Source organism: Cavia porcellus, unplaced genomic scaffold (assembly GCF_034190915.1).
Source record: "Cavia porcellus strain 051 isolate PalLab524CR breed Dunkin Hartley unplaced genomic scaffold, mCavPor4.1 scaffold_15, whole genome shotgun sequence".
NCBI classification, from domain to species: Eukaryota; Metazoa; Chordata; class Mammalia; order Rodentia; family Caviidae; genus Cavia; species Cavia porcellus.
Genome location: NW_026947498.1, coordinates 8,790,662 through 8,801,423, shown reverse-complemented (window position 1 = coordinate 8,801,423; position 10,762 = coordinate 8,790,662). Strand labels below are relative to the sequence as shown.

The 10,762-nt window shown below is 55.8% G+C and overlaps 1 long non-coding RNA gene across 1 annotated transcript; it reads right to left on the bottom strand.

The window, feature by feature from the left end:
* Positions 1-7,995: 7,995 nt before the first annotated feature.
* Positions 7,996-10,632, bottom strand: LOC134470444 (uncharacterized). Its single transcript, XR_010039324.1, has 2 exons — positions 10,495-10,632; positions 7,996-9,694 (listed from the first exon to the last, which is right to left on the bottom strand). It is a non-coding gene; the product is annotated as an uncharacterized LOC134470444 (long non-coding RNA).
* Positions 10,633-10,762: the final 130 nt, after the last annotated feature.

Below are 10,762 nucleotides of genomic sequence, written 5' to 3'. Positions count from 1 at the left end.
GACAGAGGAAGTGGTAGCCATCGGCTCCAATGGGTCAGAACGTGTCCAGGGCACTGGTGGGGGAGAAGTGTGAAGTTCACAGTGGCATTAGATAATCAGTTCCTACCGGGCAGAGCGCTCTGTAGCTGAGCACCCTGGACACAGCATGCCAAAGCCGGGCTGCCACCCCAGGAGTGGAGCAAGTCCTGTCCTGGGCATCTCTGAGGCCGCGTACTCATGGGTGGGTGCACCAGTGTTTTTGCATAAATCCCGCACGTAACGTGAGGAGCAATCGACACACATATTGAATGCTGAAATTCCAAACTGCGCAGAGGGGTGAGGACCATCATAGCCCCAAGGCCACGCCCCTGAGGCATGCACACTCAGGTGAACAAGTGCGTGCATGCATGTGTGCACGCATGCAACCATTCTCAGAGGCAGACCCAGAGCCAATCCCGTGGACTCCATACTGCAGCCGGCCCAGTTCATGGGGTCCTCACCGTGCCTTCCAGAACCAGTGAGTACCCAGTGCCGAGGGGCACTGTCTGCTTGTCCTGCTGGAAGTGATTTTCCTTTGGGACAAGCTAGATTTCACAAGCAGGATGCAGCCAGGAAGCCAGGAGGTGAGGAAAGCCCGCGTCTGTGTTCAAGCACAATTACCCTGAGTAACACAACCGAGCCCGGAGAGCTCTCAGCTCTGTGGAGCGGGTGCTGGCATCACCTCTGGCCGAGTCCCTGGGGGCAGTGTCATGGAGTGCACGTTCCTGGGGAGTTCAGGGCCCTTCTCTGAGCCCCCGAATCACCACAGCAGCCGAAGCATCACATCAGGGAAGCACCAAGACAGCACCCAGCCCAAGCGCCTCCTACAGTGCTTCTGGCACCAGGGGAGCTGGTACCTGCCTCAGCTTCCTTCCTGGGGCTGAACCTGCTGCAGGGACCCCAGGTCCTATGGCGCTGTCTGCTCCCGGCCTGCACTCAGAGGCCCAGCTATGGAAGTGCAGCCCCAGCTGGGGACCCCGAATAGGAGTCCCACAGCAGCACCACCACCAGGCCTGAGCATCTGCATCCTAGGATGAACAGGTGGTGGGGGGACACAGATGACATCAGCAGTGGGCACAGGGTCTGGCTCTTGGCGCCCTGGATGGGGTGGTCCTGGGGCAGCTCAAGCCTGGCCTGGACTGGCCCCTCGCCAGACATGAGCCACAAAAGTGTCCCCTGACATGAAAGGGACGGGGGCTTTTGATGTCACTGGTGGTCAGGGTGGACCAGGTCCCCCACACTGGCTCTCTGGGGCTGAGATGAGTGCACATGGGCCCTGGATGATCTCAGCTGGGGCAGCAAAAGTGCATTCTCTCTGGGGAGTCAGGGTCCTCATTTTCCCATCCTCCTGTCCAGGTACCACCAGAACAGGATCCGCCCAGCACCTGGGCCCTGACTCCCCTCTGTTGTCCTTGGAAGAGGAGGCAGGGCTGGGGCTGGGCCAGGAGGGGGCCTCGGAGTCAAGTGGACAGTGGGGCAGGGCGGCTGTGTCTGCAGGGTCACCAGGCAGGGTCAGCAGCTTCGCCACATGACAGGGCAGTCTTTACTCGGAGCTGCAGGCCACGAAGGCCTGAGCCCCTGCAGGTAACAGGCATCGGGTGCCACCCAAGGCTATGGGATCCTCCTTAAAAGGGGCGACCCTCAGGCATTTTCTGTGTGTTCCTTCCAGGTCTCTGAGACATCAACAAAGGGAGAGGAGCTCCAGGGGCCCTCTGTGTGAGGACACATGCCACGAGGTCCTGAAAAGCTCGGCACGGACAGCAGAGGGTGGGATACTCCCAGGACCAAAGCCTTGGAACATTCCAAGTGAGTTCCATTGCCCCGGGCATTTCCTGTCTCCAGAATGACCTTGGCATCCAGCTTTCCCCAAACCTGATCCTGTTTGTCACAGGAGGAGGAGGTGGGTAAAGAGTGGCACACTTCTAAATGTCCACGGAGCCCCTGGGCCATCACCACCAGCTAGGAGGCCCCACGGGAGGTGACACGTGCTGTGGAGAGACCTAGGGTGGCTCCTAGCCTGCCTGGTACCTGTCTGGGACTTCAGGTTGTCTGGCACTAGCTGTGGGGCCTCCCTGAGTTCCTTGGCTTCCCGTGCTTCCCCTCTCCAGACAGGAGGGGGTGCCAGTGTGCAGCAGGCCAGGGCTCCTAAGCCCAGGAGCTGACCTAACTTTCCCAGGAGTTCCAGGCCATGCCCCAGGCACAGCACACCTCACCTGTGAGGGTTGCATTTTTAACACAGGGAGCTGGTGAAAAATTGGTGACATTTTCTGCAGTGTGTCAGGTCTTTTGGCTCTGGTTGTTTTGGTGATGTGTCTATTTTCTATTGCTTTCCCCATGGAGAGGTGCGTACACAGGTAGATCTGTTCAAATTCTGCTGGAATTATTTTGCTCTGCTTTTTCGTCTTTTTAGTAAGAATAATGGATTTGGTCCAGGTTTTGGGAGAAATGTCTGTGCTTTTTCTAATAAGCTGTAGTTTTGTGTTTCGTATCGGGATCTGCAGTCCACCGGGAACCTGTCCCCATGGGGGGAGCAGGGTCAAGTCCATCCCACTGTCAGGTGGGTCCCCGTGTGTCAGGAGCGTGCGTGGATCACCTCACCTTCTAAGGGGATCAGACCACACCTTGACACAGTCTTCACTGTGGGGGCTTCCCTCCCTTGGATCTCCCCTCCCTTCTTTCTCCTTCTGTCTTCTTTTTTCTCTCTTTTTTCCATGGCATTAGGGGTTGAGACCAGGACCTTTCCCATGAAGGAACCTCCCGGCCTGTAAACATTGGTATTATTTATTTTTTTTCTATTTTTGGTTGTTTGAGGCAGGAATTCACTGAGTGGGTAGACCACTGAAGCTGGAGTTGAACTTGGGGTCCTCCTGCCTCAGCCCACGAGCATGCCAGGATATTGGTGTGTGCTCCTGCACCTGGCTCCTTCCACACTTCTGTTTCTCCCGTTAGGGCTGTGTGATCAGTACCGCAGTGTTTCAGGCACTGAAAATTCATACCTACGTGGTTACCTCATCCACATGACTGATAAATCAAAGTTTTCACAATGGCAGTGTTATTTTTTTATGCAGGTATTACAGACCTCCCTGCAAAAAGGCATTGGAATTTTTATTGAGGTCACATAAACTTTGTCTTAGGGAGACACAATGACAGTATTCCTGATTTAGAATTATCCTAAGGGGTAGAAGCATATCGTTTTGAGGTGGTTGTTGTTGTTTGTTTGTTTGTTGTTTTTTGAGTTGAGGTCTTCCTCTGTAATTCAGTCTGGCTTTGAACTCTCTGTGCAGCCCTGGCTGGAGACAAATGCAGCAACCCTCCACTCTCAGCCTCCCAAGTGCTGGGATTACAGGCGGGCAGCTCCATGCCCCACTTACTTTGATCTTTGGTGGCTGTCTGCACCTTGGTGGTTGTGGCTTGTGTCTAGAAGTCCCCTCAAGCCTCAGGCAGCCAGAGAAGGGGCTTTTTCAGAGGTGGCTGGATCCAGAGTGCACAGCACTGGCTCTGCATAGGGTGTTGTCTGCTCTAAAACCCTGGCAGAATTTCTCTGAGAAACCCAGGTCCTCGTGTGCTCAGGCGGCAGTGCCTTGACGACTTTCCCTGTTTCCCTTCTTTTAGGGGAGAGGGTACAGGGATGGAACTGACAGCTCCCACTTGCCAGGCAGGCCCTGTGCTGCTGAGCTGAGTCCCTGGGCCCTCCCTGTGCTCCCTATGGAAATGAGTCGTTTAGATTTTCTCTGCCTACTGAATCAGCTGGAAGAGTTGTATTTTTTCATGAAATTGCCCATCTTAATCCAAGTTCTGCAACTATGTTTAACAGACAAGTAGAGCACCTCTGTGAGTTTCCCCATTTCTCCGGTTTCCATACTTACTTTCCTTCTGTTCCTGGGCTGCCTGTTTATTTTCTCCAGTCGTTTGCACAGAGCAGCTCTGAGCGAGTGCCACAGCACCCTGACTCAGCTGTGCTGTCCCCTCAGCCTGCAGGAGCTCCCTCTTACAGGGAGGGTTCAGATCAGCCCCCTGGTGGAAGAGGTGCAGCTGAAAAGCAGTGAATGCTTAAACATTTAAAAATGTGTAATGCAAAAAACCAATCACCATGAATCCCCTCACAATACCTTACACGCCCCTCCCACCATACCTGCTGCTTCCCGCAGCAGCTCGGGGTCCTTTCTCCTGGGGGACTGTGCTGTCCTGGCCCCCTCCATGTCCTGCATGGATTCAAACCCTCTCTCTTTCCTGGTCATTGTGAACCTGGGGAGGAGCAGAAGTCACAGCGTGCCAGATCCGGTGACTAAGGCCCAATGAGGACACAGTCCTGTTTTGGGAGCTGCCTTTGGGCTGGATGGTGCTCTACACAGCAGTCACTGGGTTTTTTAATCACCCTAAAGAGACACCCAGCAAAGAGGATTCCAGGGCTGCTGGAAAGAGAGGGATGGGGTGAGTTCAAAGCAAGGTGGGGTGGGGGTACCATGAGCAGGTCACTGGTGACAACACTTAGCAGATTAAACAGGTGGAATACCACCGTGGGATTTGGGCACACTTCATCTGTGGATATGTGACACATGCCCCTGGCTATGTTAGAGGCATCTGCTTGTTTCAGCTGTAAGGTTAATGCTTTCTTCTCAGTGTGGTAGCCAGTTTCTCAGAATGGTGCTGAGATGGGACCTGGGGCCTCTGCACTGAGGTGCCACCTGCCAGCCCTAACTTTATATTTCACAGTGAGACAAGGACTCCAGGGTGGCTAAACTAACCAGGCTGGGCTTGAAATAAGGATCCTCCTGCCTCGGCCTCCCACAGTGCTGGGATCCCAGGCTTGTGCCATCAGCCAGGCCTTTCTGGCAGTTGTTTTTAATGAGAGTGGACAACCTAATGCCAGAGGAACACAGAAGAAGCCAGGACTCCTCCACCAGAGGGGGCCAAAGCCAAGACCAGGATGTGGGGGAGGGGGCGGTGGAAGGGCGTGGCCAGAGGCAGGGCAGAGCTGAGGCATGAGGCAGGACCTGCTTGGAGGGGTGCAGGGACCCCAGAGCTGCAGATGCAAAGGTGGTAAGCGTAGTGGCATGAGGGTGCTGGGAGAGGGCGTCGGAGTGGCATGGGGGCCAGGGGTGGGGGTACGTAGAGGGTGATTTGGAGAGGCGCCAACCAGCGGTACACCGGGGAGGGCCCCAGAAGGGGCTCAGGTCACAGTTAGGTTAGCGATGTTCCTGCCATGGCCAGGCCAGTCTGGGACCCAGAGTCACACCCGGGACAGGGAAGGGTTCCTGGGTGCCCGCTATGGCATGAGGGGTGCGGGGCGCGCCTGAGGATCACGTGTTCTCGTCTTCCGCCTGGTTTCCTAGTGAGGCTCCTGAGGCAGCGCCGCAGCCCTGCCCCTTTCTGCCCGGGTTACTTCAGAGCCAGCCTCAGTGGCAGCGCTGAGTAAGGACCGTGCCCTTGGCGGTGCTCGCTACACCACAGCCTTCTAGAACCTTCCCTATGTCTCTTCCTGCATAGCCCAGGGCCCGGTGGGGTGAGGGCCCAGCCTCCCCTGTAGCCCTGCAAGTCAGGCTCAGAGACACCCATAGCTCAGCAGCACTGCCCAGCTGTCTTGAGGGTGAGGCAGGAGGGGCCCTGTGAGATGAAAATCAGAGCTACCACTCTGGCTCAGCTCTGGCAGCCTCGTGCTCTCCTCTCCCTAATCTCATGGGGTGCGGCCCACAGAAGAGGCTCTGGAGAGTGAAGGCAGCATTGGAGAAGGGGGACTTGGGCCTGGGCCGGTCTTGCTTTTCATGCGGGGCGCGTTCCAGTTGGGGTGAAGGCATGGGTTCCAGGGGATGGTAAGGCCAAGAGAAGGGAAAGAGTGGGGACCCACGAATACCACCTTTCGTTGCCCAGGGAGGACTTGGGACCTCAAGATTGGATTCTATTGCAGAGACTTGGGGTCATGTCCCGGGGCTGCAGAAGCATGGCCGGGATGTTACAGACCAGGGTCCAGTCCAGTGGCCGGGTGCTGTGAAGGCTCCTGTGTGTGTTGTGGCTGCCTGGTGACCATGCTGCCCCGGGCTCCTGGCAGGGGACCTCATCACGTACCAGGACTGCCAGCATTGCAGCTGGATGCCTTCTTCCCATAGACTGTTACCTCCGAAAGCCCCCCACCTCAGTCCTGCTGGAATTCAGCCTGCTGATCCTGCCCCCATCTCTGACCCAGTGTGACAGGGCACCTCGAAGTCATCTGAGAAGCATTTGAGGCACAGGCCGCCGAGCTGTTCTGAAGCTGGGATGCTTCCCCCACCCGCTCTGGGGCAGATATCTGCAGCCCAGGCAGAGCAGGCCCTTGGTCTCTGCCAGTCACCCTACTCCACCCACAGCCTCCAGGTTGGTGAGGGGTTTTCTGCAGTGATACGTGGGCACCATCAGAAGGCCTGTCGAGAGGCTGTCAGGGCCATCTTGGCACACAGCAAGGAGCATGTCTGGAAGCTTGGAACCAGGCCCTGGTGCAAGCCCAGCTGTGTTCACCCCCCCACCCCGGCCATGCGGCTCAGAAACCGGATGTTAGTGCTCCCTGGAGCTGAAAAAAGGAGGCCATGAGGCAGCTGTCTGTCGTCCTGTTGGAAGGGGGAAAGGGTCAATCAGTACATGGGTTCTGGGGCTCTTACCAGGCCCCTGGTATCCTAAAGACCTGGACAGGATGCACAGGAAAGGCAGCGAGGGTGCACCGTTACTGAAGGCAGAAAAGAAGTGTGCTCAGCAAGGCAGCACAGGCTGGTGAGGAGCTGACAGTAGGGCCATGGGGTCTTCTGTACCCAAACCATAGGGTCACCTCTCTGTCATGCAAATAACGAATTGGATGGTTACCATATGAAATGCTCACTTGGGGTCACCCCCTGTGGAAACTTTCCTGTCAAGTGCTGGACTGGCTCCCTGTCATAGGTAGATAAAGAATACAGGAAGTGTCTCTGGATTGGTTGCGCCCGAATGCAAATGAGAATGATCGAGAACATATGATTGGCCCTGCTTAGAACACCAGCTATAAATGAAGAGTGGAATATAGAAAGTTTCTGATTGGTCCAGAATGGCACCTTTGTGACTGGGTCTGTATAGTCATAGTGGGCTGGGAGTGTCCCTCCCTCTGCAGCCCTGTCCTTGGTGGACTGGCTTCTACTGTCAGCACAGCCCAGGCAGCTTCTGTTGTTCGAGTTCTATCTCAGGGATTCTAGACTAACTGTGGGTCCTGCCAGCAGGGGTCCCAAGCTAGGGGCTTCTCCTCCGTCCACCTCAGTGCTGCATGGAATCTGCTGTGGGTTCTGGCTGAGGACACAGGGCTGGAAGATCTCACTGCCTCAGCCTCCCCCTCTGCCCTGTGGTCTAAAGTCTTTCTGTCTCCATTCTGGACTCTTGATGGCCCCCAGCCCCAGTGGTGTCTGCCTGTGGCACCACACGAGCCTGTCCTGATGGGCTTGGGATCCCCGAATGCACTCAAGCCCTTGTGTTGCATGGGACCTGTGCACGGCTGCACCGAGCCACCTGCCGCTGGCCCCTGGTCGAGCATCCCCCGGGACCTGACATTGGCCGGATGTGCCTGGCTGCCATCTGCCTTGTTCATGGTGTGTGCTTTGGTCCAGTCGGCACCCACTACACACTTAGCACACGGAATGGCTTGGGCAAAGATCTGTGTCTTCTTGGAGCTGCTGTGTTCTGGTTTCTGGCTCTGAAAGCTCCTGTCAGCCCTCAGAGTCCAAAGGTCCCTGCATAGTCAGCCCTGCCAGCCAGCTGTCCAGGTATCTGCAGTGCTTTATGCAACCTTCTAGTTATGACTGGGCGAGGCTCTGAATGAAGTCACCTCCACTCAGCAGAGGCACTGGATACCTGACAGCTGTGAGGGAGGGAGGGCGAGCTGCTCTTTACCTGAGTCTGACAGAAAGCGGCCCAGGTTGGAGGTTGTGTGCCTTAGTGTGTTCCGTGCGTCCCCCCTCCCATCTTCCAAGAAAGAGAACTCCCAGTTCATGCATTTAAAACAGAAAAGTGGAATCCAAAAGTATTAACTGTATTGTTTCAAATTAGGCGTTGTAGTGCACGCCTGTGAACTCAGCACTGTGAGAGGCTGACGCAGGAGGACCCCAGGTTGCAGTCCAGCCTGTGCCCCTTAGCAACGTAGCCAGATCCTATCTCAGAGCAATCACAGGACTGGGTCGTCCAGGTCCTCTGGGGGACCTGGGTTCCCTGTCCCTCTCCTCAGATGCTCTGGGTGTTCGAGCTTCAGGTTTGGAGAGGGTCTGTCCTGCTGCAGATCTGTAGTGGAAAAGCTGCTCAGGTGACCTGGGCTATTTTTCCCCAAAGCATGACCTAACCACACATGGTCAGGTGAGTGATTGCCTAGAATCAGTTCCTAGGCCCCCCAGAGACTGCCCAGAATGGTATAGACCTGGCCTGCTAGCAAAACAAACACAAATTATTTCTGGAGAAGTTGCTTCTTGTTTCCAACACAGTGCTCAGTACAAGCCATAGACCAACCAGGAAACCCTCGGGCTGGGGCCGGAAAAAGCTTCAGAGCCTTCGGTTGCCCTTGGAGCAGTAGGACCCAGGCTGGTGGCTCGCTGGGGATGATAAGGAGGGAAATTTGAGCCAGCCGAGGGAGGACTTCCTGCAGGAACCAGAAAACTTCCCAAGGAGCAGGGGTTTCTGGCTTTGTTTTGTCTGTTGTTTTGAGAAAGGGTAACCCCTGTTCAGGCTGGCCTTGAACTTGCAGTGATACTCCTGCCCCTGGCTGTTGAGTGCTGGGATTCCAGGTATGTACCATCGGGCCGGCTTCCCAAGCACGTTCCTAACAGAGCGACCTGATTGTAAGATAGAGAAGCTCCAGGGCACAGCACAGAGAAACAGGTGCAACAGAAGCAAAGAAAGAGCAGGAGATGCTGAGACCGTGGGTATCGGGCGGCTTTGCCGTCACGGGGGTGCAGCGCCAGCACCCATGATTTCTGGGCGAAACGGTAATGTGCCTCACAGTTTCAGGGAACTTGGTCCATGGCTGCTGGCTCCAAGACAGGATCCTCAGGTTGGCAGAGTGGTCGGGCCGAGGTGCTGTGTTCCCTATGTGGTGCAGGGGGAACCTCAGGGGACCCCGCCTATGAGGGGCTCCAGACATACCCACCAATGTCCTTGGCTGATCCCTGGGCATTGTTTAAATCCATCAAATTGATACAGTGCAGGTGAACCACCCGCAAACAAAGCTGGCCACCTCCCGAGGGACAGGAAAATAAAAGGTGATGTCCAGGAACCCCTGGACATTGGAGGGCAGTGCAGTTAAGAAGCTGAATCTTATTCTTTTTCAAAAGGCAACAGCTGTTTATGAGGCAGGGGGTTCTGAGGTGACTGGGCATGGTGGAAGCTTCCATTGTGACAACAGAGGACCTTGGGGCTGTCCTAGGGTTCAAACAATGGAATACTCTGGGAAGAATACCCATGGGGTCACAGGGTCCTGCTGGAATCCTTGGTCTCTGTCTGAGGGACTTCATGACACTCAAGATTTCATGTCACCATTCTGAGGCCATTCCAGTGTCTTCCCTGCTGTGTGGATCGGAAAAGGATTGCTGAGTCCAGCTCCTGAAGCCCAGGGATCAGGCTGTTCTCAGGCTGTCAGCATGGTGGACAGTGGTGCCGCGTCTCAGGCTCTGGTCAGTGTGTTCACACATGGCGATCACGTACCCTGTAACGCAGTGATCCACCTAGGGCCGTGCTGGGCCCACCCAAGTCCACGCCTTCTCCACGCAGGCTTTCCTCGTTGCAGGTGCACTTGCAGCTGCCTGCCTTCCTTGGGGGCTGCTGTGCTGGGACGAGGGTCCCGTGGTCAGACGAGCGTGTGGTTTGCTCTCTGCGGCACGATTGTCTCGGACTGAATCAGGCCCTGATCCCCATGTTTGCGTGCCAGGGAACTCACCTCCCGGGGCGTGGGGGAGCACAAACCTGAAAGGACTCGCTCAGCATGGAGGAGGAATGACTGTGCAGAGTACGCCAAGAACATGTGCCGCTCAACAACAACAGAAATAACTCCATTCAAACACAGGCAATGGACTGGGCTGGGTGTCCCCCCAAGATTCCCCAAACGAAAGGCCGGCAAGATCAGAAAGATGTGATCAACGTCTTTCATCACCAGGTGTGCTAATCAGAACCCTGAAGAAGGATCACCTCACCTCCACAGGGAAGGCTATGTCTGAGGCCCCAGGCACACAGCATGTGTTGACAAGGAAGTGGAGGAAGTGGCCCTGGGGGTGGCTGGCGGGTCCAGGAGGCAGCTAAGACCAAGGCTGCCTTGTGACCTGGGAGCCCCATTTGCCAGTGTGTGTCCCACAAGATTGAAGCAAGATGTCCCAGAGATGGTTCCCCAGCTTTCTCTGTGGCAGCGTTATCTGCCGCATCCAGTAAGTAGAAGCTGCCCGTATGGCCATGGATGGACAGATGGACAGACGGATGGAAGTGGTGTGAGCATTCAGCAGGGCTTGTTCTTACCGTGAGGGCGCTTAGCTGTGGGAACAAAGCAGCGCCATGAGGCAGAGACCCTAGGAGTCGTAATGTGTCAGGCGGGCTGAGAACCCGGTTTCCAAAGGCAGGAGGCCTGGGGTAGCTGCCAGGCAGGGGCCGAAGGGCGGACAGCGAGTTAATGTGTAACAGGTGCTAGGCTCTCTTACAAGAGGACACCACCTGGAGGTCAATAAAGGGAATTCAGGGATCAGGTTCGCTGTGTACTGTGCGTTTTAATACCAAAACTGTTTAAAGA